Genomic DNA, 15,504 nt, shown 5'->3' on the forward strand with positions numbered 1-15,504 from the left:
ACTTCCAACCTGAGAAACACAAATAATTGAAGTGTAAAATTGCTTGAATTCAACGTGTTCAGTTTATCAGTCAATGTGTGCATACATCAAAACTTCAATACACAAACAACGCTTACAACCCCCCCCCCCCCCCCCCCCTCCTCCTTCCTCTCCCCTCCTCTCCTCAGTGAGATACTGTACATGAAAGCACCTAAAGGACTCTCAGACTGTGACAAACAAGATTCTCTGGTCTGATGAAAACAAGATTGAGCTGCTTGGCCTCAATTTCGAGGCGTCACGTCTGGAGGAAACCAGACGTGACGCCGCAAAATTGTTGTCCTTCTGGAAGTTTCTCCCAGTCTCTCTGGAGCTCAGCCCGAGTGACCGGGATTCTTGCTCGCCGCTGTCACGGAGGCCCCTCCCCTCCGATTGCTCGTGTTTGGCCATGTGGTCAGTGGTAAGAAGGGTCCTCTTTCTCCTTAACTTCTTCCATTTGAGATTTACAGAGAACACAGCGGCTCTTGGAAACCTCCAATGCACTTTTTTCTTGCTGTGCCTTCCTCAGATCTGTGCTTCTACACAATCCTGTCCCTGAGCTCTGCAAGCTGCGACTCGGGCCTTGAGTTCTGTTCTGATATGTGCCATCAGTCGTGAGACCTTACATGGAGAAGATGTGTTTTTCAAATTCCTGTCCAATCAATTGGATTTACCACAGGACCACTGCAGTCAAGTAGAAACATTTGGGAGATGATATGGGAACCACATGAGCTAAATTTCAACTATCAAAGGGTTTTGATGCTTATGGCAATAGGATATTTCAGCTGTCTCCCATTTCAATAGATTTGCTTTTGCTCTGTCATTGTGGGAATTTTAATTTCTGGCAGGAAGCTGTAACATTAAAAATATGAAATAAGTTCAGGGTTCTGAATTCTTTGCAATTGTATAGTTGGAATTAACAATTAAGTTGAAAAAGAACAAAAGTTTTTTTAAAGCACACTTCTAGCAGACAGACGAAGTCAGTGATGTGGGAAAAGTCATGGCACTTTCTATTGTGCCACCAGTCAGATCGTCTGGTAAAGGTCTGCTTTCAGTCCCCAGAGTCAGATCGAAACACGGAGAGGCAGCATTCACTTTCTATGCTCCACATATCTGGAACAAACTCCCAGAAAACTGCAGGTGTGCTGCAACTCTCAGTTCCTTTGAATCGAGACTGAAGACTTTTCTGTTTGCCGCTGCCTTTCAGTAAATAAACTATCTCTGCATTTCTTATACTGCACTGTAACATTTATCACTTGTCTTATTCTGTTTTTAATTATTGTATTTCAATGTGAATTCATGTGTTTCTTCCCAATGCGTTTAATGTTTTATGTGAAGCACTTTGAAATCGCCTTGGTGTTGAAATGTGCTATACAAATAAACTTGCCTTGCGCTACAGTACTTGACCCTTTCAGCTGCAAAGTTACTGTGAAAATGCATCAAAGTTTGACCTTATTTTCTAATTCATCAAACCGTCCTTGTGTAAAGGAGGGGCAGGAGGTGGCCCGTGATACGATCCTCTGACACAGAGGTCACTTTGAAAAGTGTCAGGTATAAACACCTTATGTTTTGCTTTTTATTTATTTTTTAAACAGCCAGGTTTGGGGGCGTAGTCTAATTATCTAAAAATAATAATGTCACAATAACATTCAAAACACTTTTAAAAGTTAGTAGCTTTGTCATACTTTCAATTTAATATGGTATCGACCCTCTATTTTCTCTTTTCATACAAATTCATGTCTCTGTTTATTTTAACCAAGTATCTGACATTTGATTTCACTTGGTATGTAAAGCACTGTTTAAGCTCTCTAAGCGAGCATTTCTCAGACGGTGATGTGTAGCTGGAGGCCAAGTTAAAAAATAAAAATAAAAAGTCACATTCAAAGAGCTTTGGTAGCCGTTTTGTCCTGGTATTCGAAATTGTCTTGACTCTATCAAACCAAGCAGGCGCAGCGGTCCTACACCATGTGTCGTTGCCAATGACAATGATAAAGGATTTTATTTACACTGAAAATAGAAAAGTGCAGTGTGTATGCAGACGGCAAGACAGGGGGCGTGACCTGGACGCGTGTCAGGCTCTTCTCTAAATCTAACTCCTAACGATCAGTGATCAATCAGCCAAGAAATACCTGCCTTGAGCCTCATCCTGTCAGTTTAACCTTTTTTTTTTAACTTTTTTTTTTTTGCTGTGTCATCGTACACAGAGCAACAAACACTGAGCAGGCTAATCTTTTACAAACCCAGTCTTTCCTTGAAAAATTACCAAACAACAAAACAAACTAATGGAAACAGAGAAGGGTGATGGAAATGGATAGCAGGGTGATCCAGTTCAGTGTTGCGCAGGTGTTGGTGCAGGCTCTTGTCATCTTACTACCGGACTACAGCAACTCCCTCCTAGCTGGTCTGCCGACATGTGACATCCAACCTCAACCTCTGCAGCCCATCCAGAATGCAGCGGCCTGGTTGGTCTTCAACATACCAAAGTTCTCCCACACTACACCGCTCCTCCGAACCCTGCACAGGCTTCCCGTCGTGGCTCAAATCCGATTCATGGCACTGGTACTCGCCTACCGTGCTGCGAATGGATCCGGAAAATGGTCAAACCTTACACCCAAGCCCGTCTCTCTGCTCTGCTACTGCCGAACAGCTTGCTACTCCCTCACTGTGAAGGGCAGGCAGCCACCGCTCAAAATAATCCCGTCTGTTTTCTGTCCTGGTTCCTCCATGGTGGAACAAGCTCCCCATTGACATCAGGACAGCAGAAACCCTTTAATGCTTCTGTCGCAGAATGAAAACTCACCTGTTCAGACTGCACCTTACTCCCTAAATTTATTATTCAATAAAAATAATAATACAAAAATTTAAATGAGCTGTTTTTGCCTATTTGGGGTAACAGACAAAAGCGTCTAAATTAATGTAATGTTACTCATATTCGTAAATTGCGCCAATAATCTCAGCTGTTGTGTGGAAGCCATTCATTCATTCATCGTCTACCGGGGGGGGGGGGGGCTGGAGCCAATCCCACCTTGTGTGGAAGCCAAAGGCAGATAAAACAAACAAAAGACTTCAACAAACTACCCACACCACTTCCTCTACTGCCATCCTGAGGAGTCTGTGGTGCCTTTTCATCTTCATCTCACTAGTTATTGTTAGCTCAGTAGAAGGAACCAATACATTTACTGTGCGTCTTAAAAGGCTGCTGATATTTCATCAACTTCTAAGGTGGAATATTTGCTTGCGTTGTTCCTCAATGCCTCTTCTGGTCTGAGCACATGGTCTGAAATGATGCAATGTGATTCAATGGTGCAAATGCATTGAGGTCTTTCAAATCGTGTGTTGGACACGTGGTTGAAAAGAGTCTTGCGATAAGCCACTGTCATCTCCCATTCCCTTTAAAGATTGCTAATACAATTGTGGATTTGTAGGTTTCACCTATGACTGCAGGTAGGATTAAAAGAAAACTATGAGAGAAGAATTCTTTGTGGAAACGTTACTTCAGGAATGAACAGGCACTTCCCACATCTAGATATGAGATATAGAAAAAGTGTCATAATATTTAAAACTGGGCCTAATTACCCAACCCATTCCACTGTGTCTCATGTCCCTCCCACTGTTTCCATTCAGCTTTTGTGGAAATGTGTGCCATCTGTTTTATTTCCTGGCATTCACGAGAAAAAGTGCATGCAGGTGAGAAAGTGTGTGTGTGTGTGTGTGTGTGTGTGTGTTTGTCCAGTATCTGTCATGTATCACTTACACAAAGTGCACCGAGAGGTAATTTTGTTATTAAGGCACACACACAGAGTGAAATATTGGGCTACCATCCTGCTATCAGTAGGGGTATCATCAGACCAGACCCGCTACTGTGAATACACGATATGAGGACGCGCGGGCCTGATCAGCGTGTGTTTATGGGTGTGTTGTACAGGCTGTTGCTGCAAGAGCCAAATGATGATTGCTCTGGCTGCGTTCAAGTCCAAATGAAAAGGTAATAATGGCTTTTTTCTCCTTAATGTCGGTGTGTCCTTCCCATTTTCATTGTTTCCTCAATTTCTGATGCAGACATTCATGGTCCTCACAAGATGAATTACAGTAGCATTAGTGAGGAAATTGAATTAAAGTCTCTGGACGTACAGACCTTTCAGCTTGCAACATCCTCTTACAAATCACACTTCACTCATGCCAGGCACAACTCTGAACATTTTTAATCACAAATCTCCTCTGGGGATACTACTTCAGTTTTGTTTTTAACTCTCAGATTCAAGTGTAAGGACAGGGTCAGAATTCGCACTTGTTACGTCAGTGTCTCACACAGTGTGGGAGCTTGGAGTGCTGCGTTTTACATGCAATGCTCCACTTAATATCCGCACACAGATGTTAACAAGGTTATGTAACCTCACCACGTCTTTTAGCTTTTTTTCTACAAGTGTACTTGAAGCAGATCTATTATACAGTTTAGCAACTATACAAGGACACAGAGCAAACTCCAATTATCACCCCCCTCTTTTCCATTTAATTCACTTTAATTCATCACAACTTCAAAGGCAACTAGTGTAGGTGTGGACTCATATGGCCCTTTACCACTGGCACTTTTGGCCGCGCCGAGCCAAACCGCGCCACGCTGATTTGCTTTTCCATTACTGCTTTTACTGTGCCGAGAAGCATCCGGGATGGACCCTCTCTGGAGTGGGGCCAAAGCGGGCCAGCCCCTCCTCCGAGCAGGCTGCGCTTCGTCAGACGGCCTGTCATTGGATCGGGAAGGGAGAATCACTACGGTCGCTGTGTGTGCGCAGCCCGACCGGGTTGCTATTTGTATCGTGACCGGCTGGAAAGGGAGAGGGCTCGGCAGAAGGTGAACGAGGAAGTTGGACACTATAGCTTTAGCCACAGTTAGCGCATCCACTTTTTAGTGTAGCTTTGCCATCGGCAATCCTGTCTGTCTTTTTTTTCCTTCAACAGTTCATGTTTACGTGTGTGTGCACGTGGCTTTCCCATTCATTCCTGTCTGCCTTTTTTTCATTCAACAGTTCATGCGGGTGCGTGTGTCTTTGTCTGCGTGTGTTTGTTCAGATGAGATTTGTCGGAAAAAGTGGAAGGAAGAACGGGCAAATAATAGCATGTATGACGCGAATAAACAGAAATGTTTGCTTGCGACCAAACTTCGCACCGCGTCCAGTGTGAACGAACCAATATGTGGTAGATGCCGGGCCAAATCAAAACAACTGCCTGGAAATCCATCATGAGACCTACAAACAACCTTTGCACAAAGGGTAAGGTAAAAAGCAAGAGTGGGCTGTGGCTTTATACGTCATCAACTCAGGGCGGCGTATCATCAGTTGAGAGCACCACCACAACCGGGTAGCCCTGCTGTAATGGAAAAGCAAACCCAATGTCGCGCTGGTCAGACGAGCTGAGCCAAACCGTGTCGAGCCGAGCCACCACATGCATACGGAAAAAATAGTCTGGCCTTTTCATGTTTTAAATTTTGTTGGTAAACTCTGGTTGCTTTTGCTAAAGAAATAGTTGGAAAAGAAATGCAGCTTTAACATTGAAAACTATGAGGGAATTTTAGGGCCACATTGAGGAAAAAGTGTGAGTTTGAGATTAAAGTTGGGATATTTAGAGAATAAAGTCGGAATTTTACAAGAATTAAGTCGTAATATTATCAGACTAAAGTCGTTATTTTAGAAGAATAAATAGGTTTTACTAGAAAAAAAAATATTTGATTTAATATTATATTACAGAAATAACGTTCTCTGGTGTCGTACCACACTGACAACAGGAACGTAATTGCGTTTATCATGTCGTCCATGATAAACGTTTACTAATCGCATTTTCTTGTTGACCTAGACTGAAGAACAGCATCACAAAGTGACTCCACGTTCCTTATTTTAATGCATGGGACCGCTCTTCTGACATTTCTCCACTAAAATAACACAGAGACCAAATTAAAGACTTCTATCTCATAATATTACGATTTTATTCTAGTCAAATTATGACTTTACTCACAAAATATTTCCACTTTATTTTCAAAATATTTTAACATAATCTAGTAAATTACGACTTTATTCTCATGTGACTTTTTTCTTGCAATACTATAACTTTTTTTTCTTCTTGTGGTATTATGACTTCATTCTCATAAATTTATGACTTCAATCTCAAAGTCGGCTCTTTTTTTCTCAATGTGGACCCAATACATAGAAAACGGCTACATCAGGATCAATCCTAAATAGTACATGTAGATGATTTTATTTCATAATGATTTATTTAGTTCCTTTCGGTGTAATCCAAAACCAATTTTACAAAACAAAACACAATGAAAGAAAAATGAGGAGGAAGAAGATTAATCTGAATTATAAGAGTGCAAAAAAGAAAACTAAATATTGAGTCGACTGCTCAGCAGCTTGATTACATACAAGCTGTTGCGGCTTTTCTGAGACGCAGTATGGAAATATACATGCATCTCAGAAAAAATAAATAATTGCAAGGTTTCTATAGCTTCTAGTTACGGTTGGACTACCAACAATCTTGCATATTCACAAGCAGGTTAGACTCATTGGGCAATTTGCTGTGTAAATTATTTTCTCTTTGTCGCAGATTTGCCAGAAGGCGTGAAAAACTCACCTGTACATTCAGCCATTTATCTAGATGTTGAAAATAAAAACTTTACTGGGGGACTCAGTGTTGAACCTGGGACCCCCCTCAGCACAGCAGAGCTGTCCTCTGCGTGTCGCCACATCAGATGTCCAAAAGTTCTATAGTTATATACACATAATTGTGTTTGAATGCATTTGCTATTGTACAATGTTTCTGTAATAGCCAGAGATTGTCATCTGATACCTGGATCTAATTTGATTTCGTAAAAGCTGTCTTCTTTGCACTGACAGCACCCCCTACATTAGTGTTCTGCAGTGAAGATATATTATTTTGCACCGATTGACAATGACAGACCCATGAAAGGGAGACAGCCAACACTAACTATACCTCTCCTTTATGATGTGATCATTTGAACATTGGCAAGGCTAACTTCCATGTGCTTTCTGAGATGATAATTGGCCTAGCTTTCCAAATTAAATATACACCTAATAGCACAATGGGTCCTCCAAAATGACAAAAATGGCTTACTGTCAAATATGGCCCATCGTGCTTCTCCCACCAAAAACTGAATCATGCTTTTTAATAGTTGACCTGGGAAACATGTCAAGCCAAATCACGTTGTTGCACCGATTAAATCGCACAACAAGCTAGGGCCATCAGCTGGTACTCTATCAAATAAAGTGATGCATTTATGTCTTTAAGCTATTGTCAACTAGTGGACAGTGGGCTGGTAATAGCACTACAACAACACTATGAGAGCAGTCAGAGTGAACCAACGCTGTGAAGTTATGGGCCAAACAGGTCAACAATGAGCTGAAACTCACTATAAAGCTTCATGCAGCCAAGGGGAGCTGTACAATTTGAGTGACACTACTTCATAGGTTCATCACTACAAGCAAATTTGTTACGGTTACATTATAAAGTGTTCCGGACCAACTGAGGTGGAGACAGGCAAAATAGAGTTCTTCACAATTATTTTACAAAAAAGGGCACCAACAAATAGAATGCCGATACAAAACAGAATAACCAGGTGGCGACGGCAGGAAGCAGGCAGACTCGAGGGAGGACACAGCGTCGGAATGGCAGCGAAGCACACACTGGAAAAAAGGTACAAAAAGAAAAATGAGTTACCGAGAAGAAACTGGGAACCAGAGCAAAAAACAACTACAAATATCCAAGTAGAGAGCAAAAATCACAGTTGCACTACCGAACGAGACATTTTTCATCGTGTTTTACCACTGATGATGATGTAAATGCTTCATATGCAAAGGTAACTTACATGATGACATGCTTCACTTCTGGGTCATATTCATACTCTACTACTTCTTCTACTTCTATTTTGGATTGTTACGATTGTGCATGGCGCGTCACGTTAAATATCGCTGCCGCAATGAATTGTTGGGGGGTCTATATCTCCTTTCCTTCCTACCCTATGCTAAAAGGTATTTAAAGAATCCTAACAGCTCTCTTATCATGGCTGCTGATCAAATTAGAGATGCACGATATATATAGTGGGAATTTTATACTATTATTTATCTATCGGATAATTAAATTATAGCCGATAAATAGTCCAATAGTGTGTTAAGATAAAATTATATTTTTCCCCGGCGGGCATCTAGTCCGGCTGTGGCGAAACCGTGTCTCACAAGCGGCAAGCAGCTCTCTGGCTGCTCCTGTGTGGCGTCTGTGTGTTTAGCGTTAGAAACCTATCTGATTTGAGATTATTAGTGCATTTAATTCATTTTGAATTCATATGCAGGATATTTGATAAGCTTTGTTATGTGAAAGCCAGAGTACAGGAAAACCTTCCTCACTCAAAATAAAGTAATATTTGAAGTCAGAACCCTTGGGTCAGAACTGTTCTTTGTTTTTGTTGTGTTAACAATTGGGATGTCAAATGTTTGGGATAGGGATGTTATATAATCCATTTTAGCTCACCACATGTGAGCCTTTTTACCCTCAGGGGTGCATAAGCTACAGTTGTGAACTTATTTTTAAAATACAAAAATGTGAAATTATTATCGGTTATGAGAAGCAGGCAATTATCGGTTATCGGTATTGGCTGAAAAAAATCCATATCGTGCATCCGTAGATCAAATAATTCCAGGTCACTTCAAGATTTAGGAAACTTCCTAAGCCAATTTGACAATTTCGACCTCACCCAGTTTTAATAGGGCAATCGTCTAGTCATGCATTGCTCAATGACGTCTTTCCAGTTGACAAAATACATAAGGAGTGAAAAAAAATTTGAGAGAGGGAGGGAGCAGATGACAACTTGAGTGAACGCTCAAAACTGAAGTGAGAGCGAGCAAACCAAGACATCGCTGCGACCCTGACGCCTTTGGTAAATCACAACTTGTCAACACAACTAGCTCATGCCAACATGTTTATTTGCCACAACATGATTTTAGTTTGTTATTACTCTTTCGATTCCTGCACTTGTGTATATTGTCTCTGCACTGTCATTGTAAAGTTACATTTTACTCTCTAACAAATCCTCTTTAGCTGAGTGTACAGCTACACGACTAGCACCACTCATTTACTGAATTACAGCAAAGAGTTTGTTTTTGTGGATTGGATAACTCACAAAATAAATGTCCATGCAACTGATAAAATCCAAGCAGGCTAACGTCCTCGATTTTTATGAGGACACCGGGCACAAGGAGATTGTCGTGCAATGTCCATCATATATCATCCCAGGAAGAAGATATCACTCCGGGGCAAATGTGAGGCCTTTAAGACTTCACACCCAAAGCAAGTCTAGAATAGATGTGGCAAAGATACACAGCGACACCTTTCTCTCTTGCCTCTTGTTCCTGTGCAGAACTTTGTTGTTGAAGTTCATTGAGTGAAACATGACAGGGAGTCGACAAATGCTGCCGGAGGAGGACTGGCGATGCTATGAAGCATAAGATGTCCACACAGGGTTTCTTCAGCTACTGGGGATGAGGATGATCAAAAAGACAAAAACGAGTTCCACAGATAAGACAAAGCGCATAGGAAAGAGATGCACTGTATATATTAATTCATTATAATTCAGTAATATTTTTTTGTAATTACTGTAAATTTGGTTTAATTTTCCAAAATCATATATTTTTTTAAAGTGCCTCAAATAGTCTTAATGTACATGGCCGAGTTTGAAACTTCACGTGAAAGCATAATAGTGGCTTTGTGAATATGTGTGAATGTTCTACTTGTTATTGCTCATACATATGTGTCCGTGTACAGTGCCTTCGTGTACTCATGCTGTTTCTGTGGTGATGTTGACAAGGCAACATCTGTGTCATAAATTGTCGTGCGTGTGAGTGTTAGCGAATGTTCCAGGTGTGTGCAGGCCTCCATGAAAGCACAAGCAAGTGTGAGATTGTGCATTCTCAGTAACCAACAGCTGGCAACAGCAGGACTCCGGTTGTGATCATCCTGTACGGAAGCGTTTTCCTGCAAAGGCCAATATATGTTTTTCTACATATAATAAATTATTGAACACACATAATGTCAGAGGGTGACGATGATGCTCTTCGTATAAGTGTAGTAGTGACATGGGCGGCTTGTAAAGACAGTCATTCGTTCAGACTGTCTTGTTGAAAAACCAGAGGTGTGTGTGAGGGCAGAGGTGGCTCAGGAGTCGGTTTCGAAACCGCAGCATTCAAGGCTATAAATATATATATATATATATATATATATATATATATATAATGTTTTATCGTGCTCGTGAGATATGACATAAATCTGAAGCCATACCAGGGTGGCAGAGAAGCTTGCCACAGTGTCCATCAGTGTTATTTCAATATCTTGTTCCGTATCAGTAAAATGCTCCCCTTGACGGTTCTTCAAGACTCTTTGAAACAGTTGTACTTCTTGTATGGTTTCGGCAGCTTCGCAGCAGCACCCAGATTCCTTTGCAGTTTGAGCTGCAGTCAAAGAGTTCTGAATGGTGATGGAGAGGTCGTTGATGGGGAAGGAAAAGCATCTCAGTCTTCAGTCCAGATTGAGCTTCAGGCGGTGCGACGACATGCAGAGATCCGTGACGCCCCCCTTAGGTTTCAGATTGTGGAAAGGACCAAATGGGTTTGGTGTGAGGTTCCAGCTTCTTAGCCATCGGCTCGCTCGCCACAGGAAAAAAATGTCTGTGTAACAGTTTCTCTGTCAGAAGGTGGTCTTATGAAAGCTGCTTGTTGGACACCAAACCCCACTGAAGAGGTTTAGCTTCATCCATGAGCATTGGTCCTTGTAACTCATCTACAGTAGTTTAGTTCCATTTTTCTAGCTGGAATGATGCTGAGATTTGCTTTTTTTTCATTGCAGTGAACAACGCCCACTGGCGCAATGTCAGACTTTGTATCTCGACAGTAGCCGTGATGTTTTTTAGTGGTGACACGTAACAGCTACATGTGTTGGTGCTCATCCTGACTGTGACCTGACAGTCAGAGGTAACCACCCTGAAGGACATGTTAGTCTCATATTTTTATGTTTTCTTTCGTGGCAGAAATCACAATTGCTGTACTGCAGTTTCTGTTTTCTTTTTTCTTCTGAGATGCTTATTTTGTATTGTCTGACAGGCTGCACACAGAGGTTGCCAAACCCCTGCTGTAAGTGTTAGTATGTGTGCAGACACAATAGCAAGGTTAATGACTGCTTAAGGGCTGAGAGGCAACTAGAGACATTTCCGATTTGGCTCCATGTGCAGGAAGGCTGGAGATGCCAGCGATGCGAAAAGACAAAGACTGGCTGGTTGTAAAGTGGACTCCCCATCACTGTTCCTCTCTTTAACCTCGACACGGTCATGGACAGGGGGAGGCTGCCAAGTACCTGTTTGTGCTGCTGCTTTGTTCTTCTAATCCTCTGCGGCAACAAATTATTTTTACCTCTGAATTAATTAATGGTTCATAACCCTTTATATTGTGGCTGTAAAAAAAAAAAGGAGTAAATTCATTTATGTGCCAACAAGTACAACTTTTAATCATTAACATCGTTAGTTGATTAACTATTGATAAGGCAGGGCAACAAAGCTGTAATCACACAGTATTTAATGATAATAGATACAGCAATACAACTGTGCTATAAATATTACAAGTATTTTTTTTAACAGTCAATATGGCTTACACTTGGCAATGATGCCATTATATACAGTGTCCATTCTTAATGTATTACACTTTTACGTCTTTATATATATATATATATATATATATATATATATATATATATATATATATATATATATATATATATATATATCTTTATATTCTTGGATGGAGCAGAGGTAAAATATATAATTTAATATGTCTGATTATGAATAAACATCCACAATTTTGATCTGAACTTTGGTCACAATTCTTTCAAAAAAAAGTTTGCCGCACAGCTTGACTGAAAGCAGCTATTTGGCAGGACATTTCATTATCAATGATTGTAGTACTAACTGAATTTCAATGTCGGACTTTAAGTAATTATCTGCAATGGTTTGGAGAAGTTATTAATGAAAGAAAGGATTTTTGGTTCCTGTAAATATGATAGTCATGGGTTAAATCTATAGAGCTCAGTTCCACCTCCTTCAGCATCACAGCGTCGACAACTCTTTCAAATTGTTGTCTCACACTGACCAAATAAATTTGAAATGGGTCGTTTTCTTTGACTTTATTAAATATCTGTCTGTGGTGATCATACAGTAGCAGCAGGATCCACACTGTCCCCAAACTGAGAGGGCTGAGTACAGTTCACACACACGACTCAGCAACAGTAACTTTGTCAATGGTAACGTGATCCTACTGTCTCTGGATGAATCCAGCACCATCTATTCTGTTGGTATATTTTTTATTTGCAGTCCAAATGGGGTTTTCTATGGACGATCGCAATGTTTTTCTCTGGGATGTCAAATGGTTTATTGCAGGGATGTCATCTGTTTTTGAAGGCTTAAAGCTAGATCGTGGGACCAACACAAATGAACATCACCTATATTCAAACCCATTTCAAACTAGTTCACACAATGCTGATCTGCGCCAGGTAGATATCTCTGCATGTGGCAATATGAACATTCTTGTGCTCGTGCTCCGTTTGCGATGCTTTTATTAATGTCGAACAGCAATGATTAGTTTGTCAGAGCCGAAGAGGGGAGCGACCATGGTGACAGAGAGGGAGTAGGATACAACAACTAGCACAATGGTGAAGCCTATTTTGTGAAGAAAAGTTTCTAATGCTTTCGAATGGCTAACAGCATTCAGAGGAAGGATGACAAAGAAAAGTAAGTTCTGTAAAAAGAAAGTGATTGATGGTGAAGACGTAAGAGGAGTACATCACAAGCAAACATTGACAGTTTCTATCTTTTGTATTATATTTACATGAACCATAAATTAAAGTGTTAACAGTATTTGAGTACAGTACATTTGGGTTGTTGCTTCATTACTATATATATATTTTTTAAATGAAATAGTTAAAATATTTTCATTCCCCACTTCCTTCCTTGCATCCTGTCTGGCCACTGGTCACAGTTACTCAGGATGTTTGTTTTTTGTACAGTTTTTATTGAAAAGATATTCCCTATGTGAAAAAGTCCCTCCCCTCCTCACAGTAATATATATATACTGTGTATACTCATAATCCCTGATGAATTTTCTCAAAAATCGAAGATGTAATTGCCATATACAAAATCTCTGTCAGGTCACTACAATTGGGTCAATTTCCCCCCATGACGAACATTAAAAATAATATTTTCCCTAATTTAGGGACTAAATCTGTTCTGAGACAACTTAGGCTTTACAATAATATATATTTTTAAAGCATGTAAGATGAAAAACAATTCTAACCAAATATGTTCAACTACAGTAACATATTACCAATTGTTGAGGGTTATTGATATGCAGCAGAGTTGGCTGACATTTACTCAGTGCCCTCACTGTCGCAGCTCCCGTTTGGCCATTTTTACACCAGAGGTTGAAAAGTGATTTCCACCAGAAAACAAAGTTGGTCATGCCCGGCCAGATAACCTCACATTGAGCTAATGCCGACAGATCGCTGCTTCATTTTGGATTCACCAAAGCAATCTATATTCATCCCCCTTCATAGTCACACAGTGAGTCTTTGAACTGCTACCTGCTCCTTTCACTGCTGCCGTGAATGCACACACCTCGCTGCGAGGCCTTTTGATTGGTGGTGATGTGCAACAAGTGGTCATGATGAACCCAAACACACAACCACACAAACACAACAATTTTCTCAATATTACAGTAAAGGGTGAAAAGCCATCTCAGCTTGTTTTTGTGGCACCAGGCAGCTTGGAAAGTGGCTGCGGGCAGTCGTGTCCATATTCAAAGTCAAAACTGTTATGAGGACGGAAGGAAGTCAGATGAAGTGAGATAGACGCTAAATGTTCGGAGGTGGCTCATGAATGGGAGATGATTACAGTAAAACGTTGCATCATCATCCTCTGCCTAACAGGCCAGGTACTGTAGACTTTGCCAGGAGACGTTTCTCACACAATAACACAAGATGCCATCTATCATCCAGCTGGCTGATGTTTCTATTTGCAACAGGGTGCCATGAAAAAAGAAAAACCCTGACGCTAAGGCTGTTTGGGGAGCAATGCTGAGACTCAGAAAAAAAACGAGCAGAGGGAAGTAGCCCAGTTGTAATGGAATTTTACTGTACAATGTTCTTACCATGTTTTCAGATTGATATACAATTTTCTTTGTTCTCCATAAGATGTTTTTCTCTGCAAATGTGTGACCTGACCAATGCGACCTATGCGGCTTCTCCCCTCCTCCTGCCAATTTCCTTTCTTCCCAAAACTGATTGGGCTTGTTTTTCTTACTGACAATGTAACTGGCATGACTCTGTCTTGATGCTCTGATCCTTTTGCAAAGGACAATTCATTCACAATAAAATACTCAAAGACAACAGTTTGCATTTACAATCTTTATTTCAGATTCCCTCTACAAACTCGGTGTCTGAAGTGGGATTGCTCGAGTGATGATTTCTAGATTCCAGTCTTCAAAGGCGATTGTGCACGTCCTGAAAGAAATTCCTCAGCCACCCCAGAAGACTACGAGTTGAGGCGGGTTGAGACAGTGGGCCTGGTCTCACTCCCCGCTGCGATCAAGGGAATTAATTGGTGAGAATCTGAAATTGTGATCAAAAAATAATTGCTGTCTTAATAGTTTTAGAGCCCCTTTTTCACTAGGTTAGAGTACCGAAAAGGTATGTAACCACGTATTAGAAGAAACTTGGAGGTGTACTGATGAGTCCACCTAAAAAGAGTTTACTAAGACCACAGCGATTACTGGGTGCACTAATAATATTGTGTGAAGACTCCAGTGAAGTGCTTTAAGTAAAGACAGGATTTCTTTCTCAAAGATTAAAGATTAGAGTAAAAAAATAAACAAGCGAGAAAAATTTAGAATTTACAAGTTTAAGGTAATCTAGAACAACAAACACAGGCTGGTCATTTTGTACTGGGTGAAACAACATTGGTTGCATTTCTAACAGGTATTTTGTGGATACAAGTTGAAGAATTATCATGTAACAACCCCTTTGCTGCTGATGTGTGCTGCTTTGTAACAGATGACGCCTGTTGTGGGCTTGCCCACGATCCTCATGACAACATAAGATAATTGACATCATTGAAACATCACACTGCCGGGCATCTGGTCATGCTGGGTTCAGTGCTATGGACTGCCTGAATGACAATTTTGGACCCTGGGGAGCCATGTTGTTTCAGACTCTGGTTCCTATTTTTGCTGTTTTGGCCCTTGGTGTTTGCTTCTGCACTATGCTTTTGACATGCATAAAGGCATGACATGATATGTACGACTACCGCAGGAGGATGTTTGTGTATTAAAAGGCACACTTGGCTGGATTCCTCCTGTCAACAATGTCGACAGTGACTCTGACATTTTTGTGTAGTTG

The sequence above is a fragment of the Scophthalmus maximus genome, chromosome 9 (genome assembly GCF_022379125.1).
Source record: "Scophthalmus maximus strain ysfricsl-2021 chromosome 9, ASM2237912v1, whole genome shotgun sequence".
Classification (NCBI taxonomy): Eukaryota; Metazoa; Chordata; class Actinopteri; order Pleuronectiformes; family Scophthalmidae; genus Scophthalmus; species Scophthalmus maximus.